The sequence below is a fragment of the Anabrus simplex genome, chromosome 6 (assembly GCF_040414725.1).
Source record: "Anabrus simplex isolate iqAnaSimp1 chromosome 6, ASM4041472v1, whole genome shotgun sequence".
NCBI classification, from domain to species: Eukaryota; Metazoa; Arthropoda; class Insecta; order Orthoptera; family Tettigoniidae; genus Anabrus; species Anabrus simplex.
Window position 1 is genome coordinate 84,363,410 of NC_090270.1, and position 12,971 is coordinate 84,376,380.

Consider the following 12,971-nt stretch of genomic DNA (forward strand, 5'->3'; position numbering starts at 1 on the left):
CAAATTTATACTAACATCTGATACAAAAATTATATTTCCGTTGTTTAAGAACACATGCAGACAAAAGCGGATGAATTATAATTCTTCGATTTCTTCGAATTGGTAATGGAAATTGCTGTCACTTGAACGACAAATATTCAGAGATCTCCGGCGTTTAAAATTTACCATCCAGAATAATAGTGAAAAAAACAAACAAACACTTTTTCAGGCATATTTGGAAGATAATTTAAATCTTCAGATGGTTAACTGATTTTTTTTCTAAATTTGCTATTCTTTCTACCAAAATGAAAACCGCGATGAAATCATTGCTAAAGTTATAAACCTTATACCTGGAACACCAAATACATGAACATCAGCATAAACAGGTCAATAAATGAGGAAGGAAAATAACTCCTTTAGTTTGAAATAAAACGTTAAAACATTTTGCAATTAAGTGGTTTGCCACTATATACGTCATATTAAAAACCAGTGCTATTGTAATTCTACTAAGAAACGCAATTGCTTCTCAAGGCCTTTTAAATAGGATACAATTAATTGTAGGGAATGTATGACAACTGTTTAGGTCTGAAATCGTTACCGGTGAAGAATCAGTCACACTAGACATAACACTTCCTCTTTTTAAATGTAAAACTACACCAATGTTATATTCGACAAGCTTTTTCTATGACAATCAGCAAGGCGAAAGGGACAAACTTCAGATCGTGTAGGTATATCTGTTCCAGGCAGTATTTACTCATGTCCAGTTATATATTGCAATGGCTAAGTGAGTTCCTTCAATAATTTGAAAGTGCAAACAGTACCTAAAGGTATTACTACCAGTATAGTACATGAATAAATTCTTTAAATACAGAATAGAATGCAATGAATACGAAATCCGGTACTTATAATTTACAGAAAGCTGTTATAATTTTTTTGTTTCCATCATTAACAATTTCGTATTACTTCAATATTTTAAAAAAGCCGTCCGCTTACATTTCCACGGTTTTAATCTGGTACTTTTAAGCACGAAACACATTTCTTGGTAATTTGAAACTCCAGATCGACGCCTGCTAGCTAAATATTTAAACACAGATAAATTATGGCAGAATTCCTTTGCTCAACATCTAATATTTTCAGTATCTTTAGTTTCACTTCTATTGAATGTCAGGAGTTCATGTGTTTGTATTGAATAGGATATCTGATGTATCTATCTCTCGTGATGGTGTAAGAAGTATGACTTTGCCTCCAGCAGCCCAGTATGGTACAGTGGTCGGGTGATGGACGGTAGACGGGTAATTTTCTGGACACAAGACAGATTGCATCTTGAGGATCATCGTGTCTCATGCACGCGGTGAACCGTGCATCAAGTGTGCAGTTATTCCATTGCAACAAATAATTTTTCAGATTTTGTGTACGTGTTCTTATCCGTTGCAGCATTTTCTAAACTGCGAGCATGCTGTCGTACCAGCATGATATATTGCGGTTATTTTTGAATACTTGATTGATTCAACACTTCTACCATATGACACACTACTCTTGATTGAAATTAATGTGTCCGTGGATGAGATAAATCATTTGCGGAATTAAAAATTAACCATTTGCTTTACAGTCCTCAAATTTGAGTGGTCTTGTTAACGAACGTGGTCAAAAGAACAGGTTTTATTTATATTTTTATATACTGAAAGTGTAATTTTGAAAAAAATCGCGCAAAAGGAAATGGTAAAACACTCATTCCTACTGAAATAGCTGGAGAGATGTTGACGTAACACTGCTGTAAGTAACATGTTCTAATTCAATCGAAATGCTGCGATTTGTTCATTGCAATAAATTCACATCTGCACGTACAGTATTTCAGTGGTTAGATAAAAAAATGGTCCGCGAAATACAGTGAAGCCAGAAATAGAGGTTATGCTATGTTCTACTATTTCTACTGCTACTATAGCGAAAGATTTCTTACCTTCATCCTGCTACTGTAGCACACTACCACAGCACTGGAAATGCTAATTCATGATACTGAAGTGGGTGATGGCGACTTTGCTCGGGGGAAGGGGAGTGGGGGGGGGGGGGGGTATTCAAGCAAAGTAAAATCCTCCCCACTAAATATTTCAGCATATGGTTAGGTAGCACTATTGAAATAAATTTTGCCATATTCAAAGATAGAATTTTAAATAATAATAATAATAATAATAATAATAATAATAATAATAATAATAATAATAATAATAATATAATTTATACGTTTCACTAACTCATTTACGATTTCAGAAGATGCCTGGGTACCGGATATTTTCCTGAAAGAGTTCTTTTACTCTATCGATTCAAGGCTGGCGTATATTATAATCTTAATGTTATCGGACTGAGCCAGCATCGAACCCGAAAACTTGGCCTTAGAAGATTAGGAATTATGCCATTTTAGCCACTTATCCTAGCGTTATTCATGGACATTACTCTGTTGATATTGGTTGATATAAGTCCAAAAATGCTTCCTTAATAAGTTATCAAACTGTTCAGCGTACAGCAATATGTTTTTAACTTCTGGTATTAAATCTGGGACACTCATTTATGTTGACTTATATAATCATTTTTGCTTGAATTTGATGACATTTCCAGAAAGTCGTCTTAAACGAATTTTGGATCATATCATTTATACTCTATGAGGAATGTAAGAACGAGTTAAGAACTCAGAGGTAAGATGAGCTGATGCTTATATTTGAGCAGAGGGTGGACATGATGCATGTTTTATTTGAGGCTATATTAACATAGCCTAACTGTTTCGTTATTTCAGAATATATTCCGAGATAAAATTGACCGTGACAAATTAAGTATTTCCGTGCCAATATTAATAGAATACATTTTTCTATCACACACATTAGGAGCGAATTCTTGAAATTTTATCCCATAACTTGTTGCATTTCATATTTACAAGTTTCCTGCTTATTAGTGCGTTAAAATCACCGTTGGTTTTAACGTCTCACCAACTCAGACAAGGTTTCTAGCGATGGTACGATAGGAAAGGGATAGGACTGGAAAGGAAGTGGCCGTTGCTGTAATTAAGGTACAGGCGCAGCATTTTCCTGGTGTGAATGCAATCTAAATGCTACACAGCTAGAAGCACGTAGGCAGCTCGTTTCGTAAAGTTTAATCTGCTTATGTTTCATTAACAGAAGTTTGATAAAATGATCAGATGCTTTGTTTCCGTTCTTGACGAATACACTATAAAATGCTCTGTGGTCTTAAGCTTCTGAAGCTAATGTATTGAACCCTTCACCACCCAAAGTTTAAGGGTTCAATATACTGTAAGTAGCAAACGTAAACTATCATTTTACAGGTTAAAAAGCAATTCAAATTATCCAATGCGAATTGAACAGTTTAAGTCTATTGAAGCTTTATTAGGAACTCATACTCGGATATCAACTGTGTCTGTGGATAATATTTTGTACTTTACGGTCCCTTACTCACTGCCTATGCTTCCACGCCTCGCTAAATCATGAAATACTGGGATAACGCTTTTTCTCCTGAGTTCAACTCCCCTACTATTTACAATAAAGTCGATTAACCTCCTAGGCAACTTCTCCTAATCATTGGTCTCGAATTAATCTGGTTAATCGGAAATTGAATATTAAACAACGACTAAGCTGGTAGTTCTACATGATGGTTAATATCTTGATCATAGCCACGGGACGTCCACTTTTACGTGGAATTTGATCCACAGGAACGTGATTTTTCATTTTAAAAATCAGAGCTAAACATTAATATTCCATTCGTTCTGTCTATAATTGTCAAACGATGGGACGATTTATTCGACCAGAAATAGAACATCACCTCCAACTACAGTGGAAGTTTATTTTGAAGGTGGCATTCTTTTCAATATCGAAAGTTTGAAGGCATTCGAACTTTAGAAATTCAGCTGCAATTGCTAAAGACCGCTTGGCACGACGTTTTCAAATGGAAACTCCCGGAGAAAATACATTAATTTAGCTATGGAAACAACATGTCGGACAATTTTTAGGAGACTCCTGGAGATTCAAAGCTGTGGATAACTGCGGTATCTCGGATGGTGGTAGAACTCCTGAGAATAATGTAATAATTATGAATGACAGCGCTGTCTCAGATAGGAGAGGAGAATTCCAAAGATGATGTGGTGATGATAGATATGAATGGCAGCGTTATTTCACATAGTGGTAGAAGACTCCTGGAGATAATGCAGATAATAGCGTTATCGCATTTAATGGCAGGAGACTGCTAGAGATAATACGGATTGTAGCATTAACTCAGATAGAGGTAGGAGACTGCTGAAGATAATACGGATGTTAGCACTATATCATGTACTAGTAGGAGACTCTTGGAGGTTATACGGATGGTAGCGCCATCTCAGGTGGTGGTAGGAGACTGCTCGAGGTAATACGGATAGTAGCGCTATCTCAGGTAGTGATAGGAGACCGCTCGAGATAATACGGATGTTAGCGCTATCTCAGGTAGTGGTAGGTGACTCCTTGAGAGAATACAAATGGTAGCGCTATTTCAGGTAGTGGTAGAAGGCTCCTGGATATAATACAGACGGTAGCGCTATCTCAGGTAGTGGTAGGAGACTCCTCGAGATAGCACTAATGGTAGCGCTATTTCAGGTAGTGGTAGAAGACTCTTGGATATAATACAAATGGTAGCGCTATCTCAGGTAGTGGTAGGAGACTCCTCGAGATATTACGGATCATAGCGTAATCTTAGGTAGTGGTACGAGACTCCTCGAGATAATACGGATGGTAGCGGTATCTCAGGTAGTGGTAGGAGACGCTTACAGATAATACATTATCATAGCAGTGGATGGCAGCGTTAACGAGCTAGAGCATGTCAACTGACGGCACAATGGTAGCGTTCTGCACGATCTTCGGCACCTGGGCCGCGCGCGAACTGTACTGTACTACATCAAAGAATTTCCGCTACTAGGTGGGTGTGAACTAGCAAGTACATGCAGTTACAGCTGCAAGAAATTTATCATTCGAATTTCTTCGTTCTCTCTCGGCCTAAGACAGGTCCAGTTCGACAACCTCACCTTAAAGCCACCTTCAAGTCTTTTCTTTATTTTATTTTTCGGAATAGAAGCACGTGGAAGATTGTAATAGAAACAACAAGGTTATAGGGAAGTTATTGTATCCTCAACAAGATGGAAAAATTGTCCAATCAAATGTACAGTAGATATAGTTCACACTATTAGTACAACAGAGATCGCAAAAGAAAAGGACTTCCGTTGTTAAAGATTCGAACATGGAACGGAGTAGTGCAGCACGGATGTCTAAGTGGTCTCAAACTAAATCAAAGAGATGCGATGTTATGTATGTTCAATTTTCTTATCTTGGACGGTAATAACTATCAATAGCATGTTTTGCATGAACGGCTTCGTAATGTTGAAACAAATTATTCTTTTAAACTTGACATAAGCGATTTTCTTATTCTGGAAATTTCCTTTTAAAAATTGCATTAGAAACATCCATATTCCGATAGAAGTTCAGCTTCCTCTTCGTTTAACACAGTCGAGAAATTAATACTGACCTACTGTATTACTAATAACTAAATGAACAGTTACGATACAGTTTTACAGTGAAATATATATACAATAAAAATACAAATCAATTAACTTGAAAGACAGTGATGAGTTAATGGTACTATATCACAAAATAATTTACATCCCATACACATTCTTATAAAAATGTAGAATATACAGTAATTTAAAATATTGTATTCGGAAATAGTGAGTCGATGATATATGTTTAACTTTTTTTAATCTTGTGAAGTCTATAATGAAGATTTCAATTGATGAGCTAAACTAAAAGGAGCAGTTATTAATCCCGGTCACTCAATGTGCGATTTGTGCTGGACAAAGGGCTTTTTCCGGGTACTCCGGTTTTCCCTGTCGTCTTTCATTCCAACAACACACACGAATGACTGGAAACAGGCTGTGGATTTTCCTTTCATATACTGTTGTAAGCATTGCATAGTCTATGGAGAGGAGAATTCGCACGAGTGTAGGTTCTAACTATCACAGTTTGAAATCTTACTATTTTACCATTGACGATGTGGTAAGATTTTTATATCTCTGAATTGTTTGGCATGTACTATATTATAATGCCTAAGAACATTCTTTTTTGATACTATGAAAGTCGGAGATATTTATTGAGAAGTATTTTCAAATTATTGTAGAATGCACATGTTGACATTTGATAAAACACGGCAATCAGGTAAATTCCGATTCCATAATTAGTCATCCTAATCCAGTGAAACCCCTCTAAGTTGGACACTTTTTTTAAAAAAACTACAACCTGTTTTCCAGTCAATAACCGGGTCGGGGATGGGATGAATTAAGCTCCCAACTTGCGGGGAGGATAGGAATTGCGCCGTCTGCCGAGGCCTGTCGCACACCTCTGCAGCAGATGAAATGACAGTATATGACTGACAGATGAAATGAAATGATATTGGAGAGTGTTGCTGGAATGAAAGATGACAGGGAAAACCGGAGTATCCGTAGAAAAAAAAACTGTCTCGCCTCCGCTTTGTCCAGCACAAATCTCACATGGAGTGACCGGGATTTGAACCACGGAACCTAGCGTTGAGAGGCCGGCACGCTGCCGCCTAAGCCACGGAGGCATATCTAAGTTGGACACCTATGGTTCGTTAAAAATATGTCCAATATAGTGGGGTGTGCAATCTACAGGGTTGAATGTACAGTATTTCAGAAGTACACTAACAGTGTAGGAAACACTAACAGTGCAGGAAAGGAAAATGTCTGGGCTAGTGTATACATAATAAAACCAGTGGTTCTTTGAGTTTATATACAGTACAGTGCACTGAATTTTACGCCTACTGAAACCATAAAAAAACACTACAGCATATTGTACCGTACAGTACTCCACCTTTAATGTTTAGTGGAAAATCAGTCACAAGATTTTGATTTGACTTTTTTGATTTTTGAACGTGACCATTCTGATTAAATTTTCCGACGTAATCCAAACAGAGCTTCAATCATTTCAGGTTGATTATACACAAACACATAATATTCCAACTCATTAATACACTGCGCGGCTTTTTGAAGAGTAGGTTGCTTTTTGGGGACTGCAATTGTTTCTTCTAATTTTTTTTCTCCTTCTGAAGAAATAACTTTTTACAACATTCCATCAGTTGTTCCAGGAGCATCATCGTGGATTTCCAACAAATTATCGAAATCACTAAAAATAAGAACGTCTGATAGTTCACTACGAAAGACTTAAGGGAGACATCTCAGTTTCTTAGTTAAGGAAATGTTATCTAGGTGAAATGGTTATTCCTCTTCAGCTCATTGGAAACTACAGGAAGATTTTCTGCCTTAACATAATGTTATTAGGGACGGGCAGAATTTCCAATGACAATGTTCAAATTGTTTGCACTAAACTATTACAAAACAGCAAAGTAGAATACTGTTTTGAAACTGTCCAACCTGTCATTTAAGGGCTGTCCAATGTCCATAATTGAAGGGTGTCCAATGCACAGAGGAAGTTTAACATGCAAAAGTATAGGGAATTGAACGGTGCGTTCAATATATGTCCAATCAGAAGGGGTGTCCAGGCTATAGGGGTGTACAAAGCGAGGGGTTTCACTGTAGTTAATTTATTTATTTATTTATTTATTTATTTATTTATTTATTTATTTATTTATTTATTTATTTCATAGAAAGCACCTGAGCCGTGGATCATACAGGTGCAATAACTTTCAGATATATAACTAGCAGAACTAAGAGATAAGATATATTTTCAGAGCATCTTAAGTAAATTGATGTTTTACAAAGAAATGCAGTAGAAGGTGAGTTATGAACATAATAGAGGGGCAATGAACTTATTGTAAATACGTTTCAGAGTTGGGAAACAAATATTTTCATAGTCTCTTCTGAAAATGCTTTACTAGCGCTCCTCATGCCATTACCATGCAAGTAATCCACAAAGCGGTATAAATATCACAGAACCACATGCCACCAGACATAGTTAATATACGTAACGGAGCACTCGGGACTAATAGATACAATGCCCCAAACCCTTAAACAGATTTATCCAACAACCAATCAATGAACTTTAAGTCTTAGACGCCAAGCTACTGCGATAATTTCGTAGCTTAATGAACATCATGTTATACATTGGCTCGAGAATTACAGATGTATGCTAGCTGTTGTACTATTAACGACTTCGTCCACTCTGTTTTTTATCCTTTAATGACCCGCGCGATAACCTTGAGAGGTGATAACAGCAGGTAATAATCACCTCTTCATGGTATTAAATCAGCCATCAACACTTCCAGAAGGACAACGTGGCGTTAGATTTATGATCTCCTTTTGTGGTATTTTAGGCCTGGGTTTCTCACTCCTGAAATTTATTTTAATGTTCTACTGTTAGTAATGATCGAACTAAAGCCGTTATAGTCGTGGTGCTCGAGCTATTTGCCTATGGGCAGTTTTAGTTTTAAAGTTTCCAGTTTGTAGTTTACTTTCTTATATGTTTGCAATCTTACGATTCTAGATACAAGTGAAAAAACACAAAATAATTATTTTCATATGAAGAACAGTCTTACAGTAGGGTGATTTATATAGATCGGATGGTTTTCAAAACGACTCCAATTCTGTCTTGTAGCATACGAACATGAAACTACGATCCAAATATGAAGAAACTATGAGAAATTCACTTACCATCACAGAAGATGTTGGAAATGACCACAATAAATATTAATAAAAATAAATAATAAAAATCTATCATATTTTATACTTTAATCCCTCCGCTCTCACCAAGTTATTCCTTCCAGGGTTTATATTGTCAGAACAATATTTAGGAGGCGATTATATCAGGTTATTACTTTCGAAAGGGTAACCATTAAATGTTACATGGATAAATTACTGTCAGATCTACCCCGAGAGCTTGTGGTGTCGTGTTAAGATAACTGCTAACAGGACTGGGTGGTCATGTCTAAGTAACACAATGGCTCATTGCTGATCGTGAGCCTACCTGCCAAGTTCAGAGTCGTGTACCCTACAGGGCAGCTTATATTAATTTAATTGATCAGTGAAGCAGTCTTCCTTTGCAGAAATGTTTCATACACTTGGTCTTGGAACTTCCGTCATCAGCTGTCACGACAGTAAAACTTTAGCACTGTTATATGAGAAATATCTTTGGAGGTTGTAAATTAAAGGGGTTAGATCAGTTCTTGTTAGGGTCATCACTCCATAAAGTGGTTTGACGAAGCCCTCCATGGCACCCCACACAACTATTGCGCCCTCGAGAACGTTATCCATGAGTACGATTGAATATCTGTAATTGAAAGAGGGTGGATTCGAACCTCTCTCTCGATATCCCTTCAGAAGTTTTCCAAGGGAATTTTCATAACAGGAAAATGCCGGATATGTGCCTAATTGAGGCCACGCCGGCTCCTTTCTATTCCCGAGCAAACATTGGAAATGTTTGGAAGTGCGAAATTAAGCCACTTGCTAAAACATAATACGTTGGTTATATTCATGTCTTGCCCTCTTCCTCCTGTCTCCTAGGTTTGAAAAGATCAAATCCTGTATGTACAGTAATTAGAAACGCCTCCTATTATCCGATCTCCTTTCCGGTAAAATTTAACCAAATCGTTCTCTGATCAACTCGCTTGTCTAACCGAGACATCCCGCTATGGTAATGGAGTAGATCAGTAGGTGGACTATCCAGTCCGATGACTCTTTGACAAAAATTAACATGAGAAAAAATCGTTTAAGATTATTTCTGGAACAAAAGTGGACATGTTTTGGCCCTTGGATTACTTGTAATACTAAAATTAACATGTCATGGATCCCCTGTGTATTTTTAATAAAACAACGGAACATAGACCTATATGTTACAAACTCGTAAATTTTAATTCAGATATACTAAAATCAAAAGACAAAATTATAGTGTTATTGACATCAAAAACAGTTCAATGAGAACACTGAAGCTGCTTTTTTCGGTTTTCCGTGGTTTCCCATTTTCACACCAGGCAAATGCTGGGGCTGTACCTTAATTAAGGCCACGGCCGCTTTCTTCCCACTCCTAGCCCTTTTCTGTCCCATCGTCGGCGTAAGACCTATCTGTGTCGGTGCGACGTAAAACAACTAGCAAAAAAAAAAAAAAAAAAAAAAAAGAAGCTGCTGCTTTTGTACAATTAGGCCTGCATCGTTGGTGTTAGTCTAAAAATTTCAATAATAAGACACTCTCGGCTTCAAGTTCATTACTCAATATTTATTTCAAATATTGAAATAGGAGAGTGCGATATCACACAAATAAATAGTATGGAATATAGACGAGCACATAAAAGCATTTCTCGGGAGTTCAGGATAGTAAATATTGATACATAACCAAACTTCAGCTAGTTGTAATTGCGAAAGGTATAATTTTATAGTACTATCAGTTGAAAATTCTGCTAAAGAATTATTTCTTGTTGCGTAAGAGAGAGGTTCGTTGGTAGCCCATCAGTAAATAGATTCCTTATCCATTTGTCAGTTTCGTCTGCCACAGGGAACTATTCACTTGGCTGTAAGATCAGTTGTTCCAAATGTGGCTTAATAACGTTGGAAAATTCTCTCCTGACATCTGAGTTAAATCTGCCATAGAAGTTATTTGTTCGATGAATTCTGAATCTGTCTCTGAATTCGTATCTTCATGTCTTTCATTTTATCATTCCTTCTGTTTTTACTTGAACATAAAACGTAGAAAAAATTACGACAAGTTCTGCCTTTCTCTTAAAAGTGTTCGCGGACCCCTCTTTAAGAACCTATAGTCAGCGACTCATAGCCGAATGTCGGGTGGCGGGACTCCCTAAAGAGATCAACGGCTTCGGGTGGATAAACCGAGCTCGATAGCTGCAGTCGCTTAAGTGCGGCCAGTATCCAGTATTCGGGAGATAGTGGGTTCGAACCCCACTATCGGCAGCCCTGAAGATGGTTTTCCGTGGTTTCTCATTTTCACACCAGGCCAATGCCGGGACTGTACCTTAATTAAGGCCACGGCCGCTTCCTTCCCACTCCTAGCCCTTTCCTGTCTCATCGTCGCCATAAGACCTACCTGCGTCGGTGCGACGTGAAGCAAATAACAAAAATTTTTTTAAAAAAGCTGGATAAACTTCTTTAGGTTTATTCTACCATCCAGCAGAGTCTGTTCTTCTTGTAAGGGATCGCTGCAAAAGGCGTCTGTTTTCTCGAGTTAGGGGTGGCCTCATCAGAAATCCCATAGGACCCTTTCACTTCAGACAGCGCGACAAATCGGTTGTCTGAAATCATCAAATTTCGCGACACAATTTTTATGCACGGAAGCACTGCACTTCCACACAGCAGGCAAGCAACTACGAGGGCGACCAAGGGAACGATGATTTGATTAAATCAAATAAGAAATGCGAGCAGCCAACATCAACAAGGAAGACGCTGCGGAACTCCTCTCACCAATCTCATTCATTAGCGGTATCTCTTCATTTAAAAACGATCTAACAATCAAATTCGTTTCCTTCTGTAGACAATGGTAGTATGTCTCTCTCTGGATTCCATAATCGGCGGTTCAAACGAGCATTGAGGTGATTAAAATGAAATTCGAAGGAAACACTGATATATGCAGGAATGGCATGTTTTTTGTTGTTGTTGTTGTCAGTGTTCTCACGTACTTAGTGGTTTTCAAACTCTATTTTAAAATCTGTGTTGATCTGGAGTCTCGGTATTGATTTGTTTCTTAATAATTGGGACAGCGTTTTGTGGGGAAAGGTAGAAATTATGAAATTAAAGTGAGAAAGCTCGGAAAGTGACCATCAGGAAGGCCGTTCCTCTTTTCATTTGTGTTGCTTTTGCTGGTGATTCCATACCAGCCAGGATTTTAAAAGGGTGATACGAGACATGTCTGCCTCACCCCCCTCTCCTCCCGTCTTATTGCGGTATCAAATATATGTGACAAAATCCTTCATTCGGATATTAAAAACAGAATCTAATACTTGTTACACATTGCTCGTCGGTGAACAATAGAACATTCTTTCTCACACTTTGTACGTTCAGCTTTTGAAAAAAGTGCCGCCCGCAGATGAAAGTCAAGAATTTATTATATTTTACTACTTTTCTATAAACACATGAATTTTATTTGTTTTGTTTTTTCGTACCTGGAGAAGAATAACTTCGTCTCCGTGTCTTCAGAAACGATACAGATGGCAAATTGAATCATTGTTACAACATCAGAACTCAAGTTCAGGCTCATTTAATAGTTTTTAAGTCATTGTATTGTTGCAGTTCGTTTGTAATTTGTTTCAGATGTATTGTTAGTCACAAGAAGTAAGAATGAAGAGACTCTTCCATTTTCCCTACTCTCATCTTTCTCCTACCTATTGGTCCATATCTATATGTATTCCATCCACGTATCTCTCAACAGGACCCTAAAATTCCTCTTACCATATCCTTCTTTCTGCCATGATATTTCTTACATCATTCGGCTTTATTCCTTTTGCCTTCCGGTTCTTCTCTGATCTTCCATTCTCCTCTGTTGTATTTACGTGAATTTTACTTATTTCATATTTGTATAAATATGTAAAATACAGAGTTTTAGTTGCTTTAGGCTTGTACAGTGTGTTTTGTTCAAATCTGTGTCCTTTGAAAAGTTCCTATACTTTTTTCTATTTTCGAGACATTCTTATACATAAGAGATATATTACGGATCTTTGTAATTCGGTGCTAAGTTGTTTCTAAATAAATAAATAAATAAATAAATAAATAAATAAATAAATAAATAAATAAATAAACTCTTCAATATCAACACTATATTCAGGATTGTCAGAAACTACATGAACCGCGTTTATAAGTTTTAGAGGGTTGGTCATACTGATAAATAATTTGAAACAATTTCGACATCTCTCGCCGTTTTCATTTTGCCAGCTGCTGAAGTTAGCGGATCAGATCGCTTCACGGGCGAATTTAATTGGGCTTTGCGAGGCGTTCGGTGTTTCTA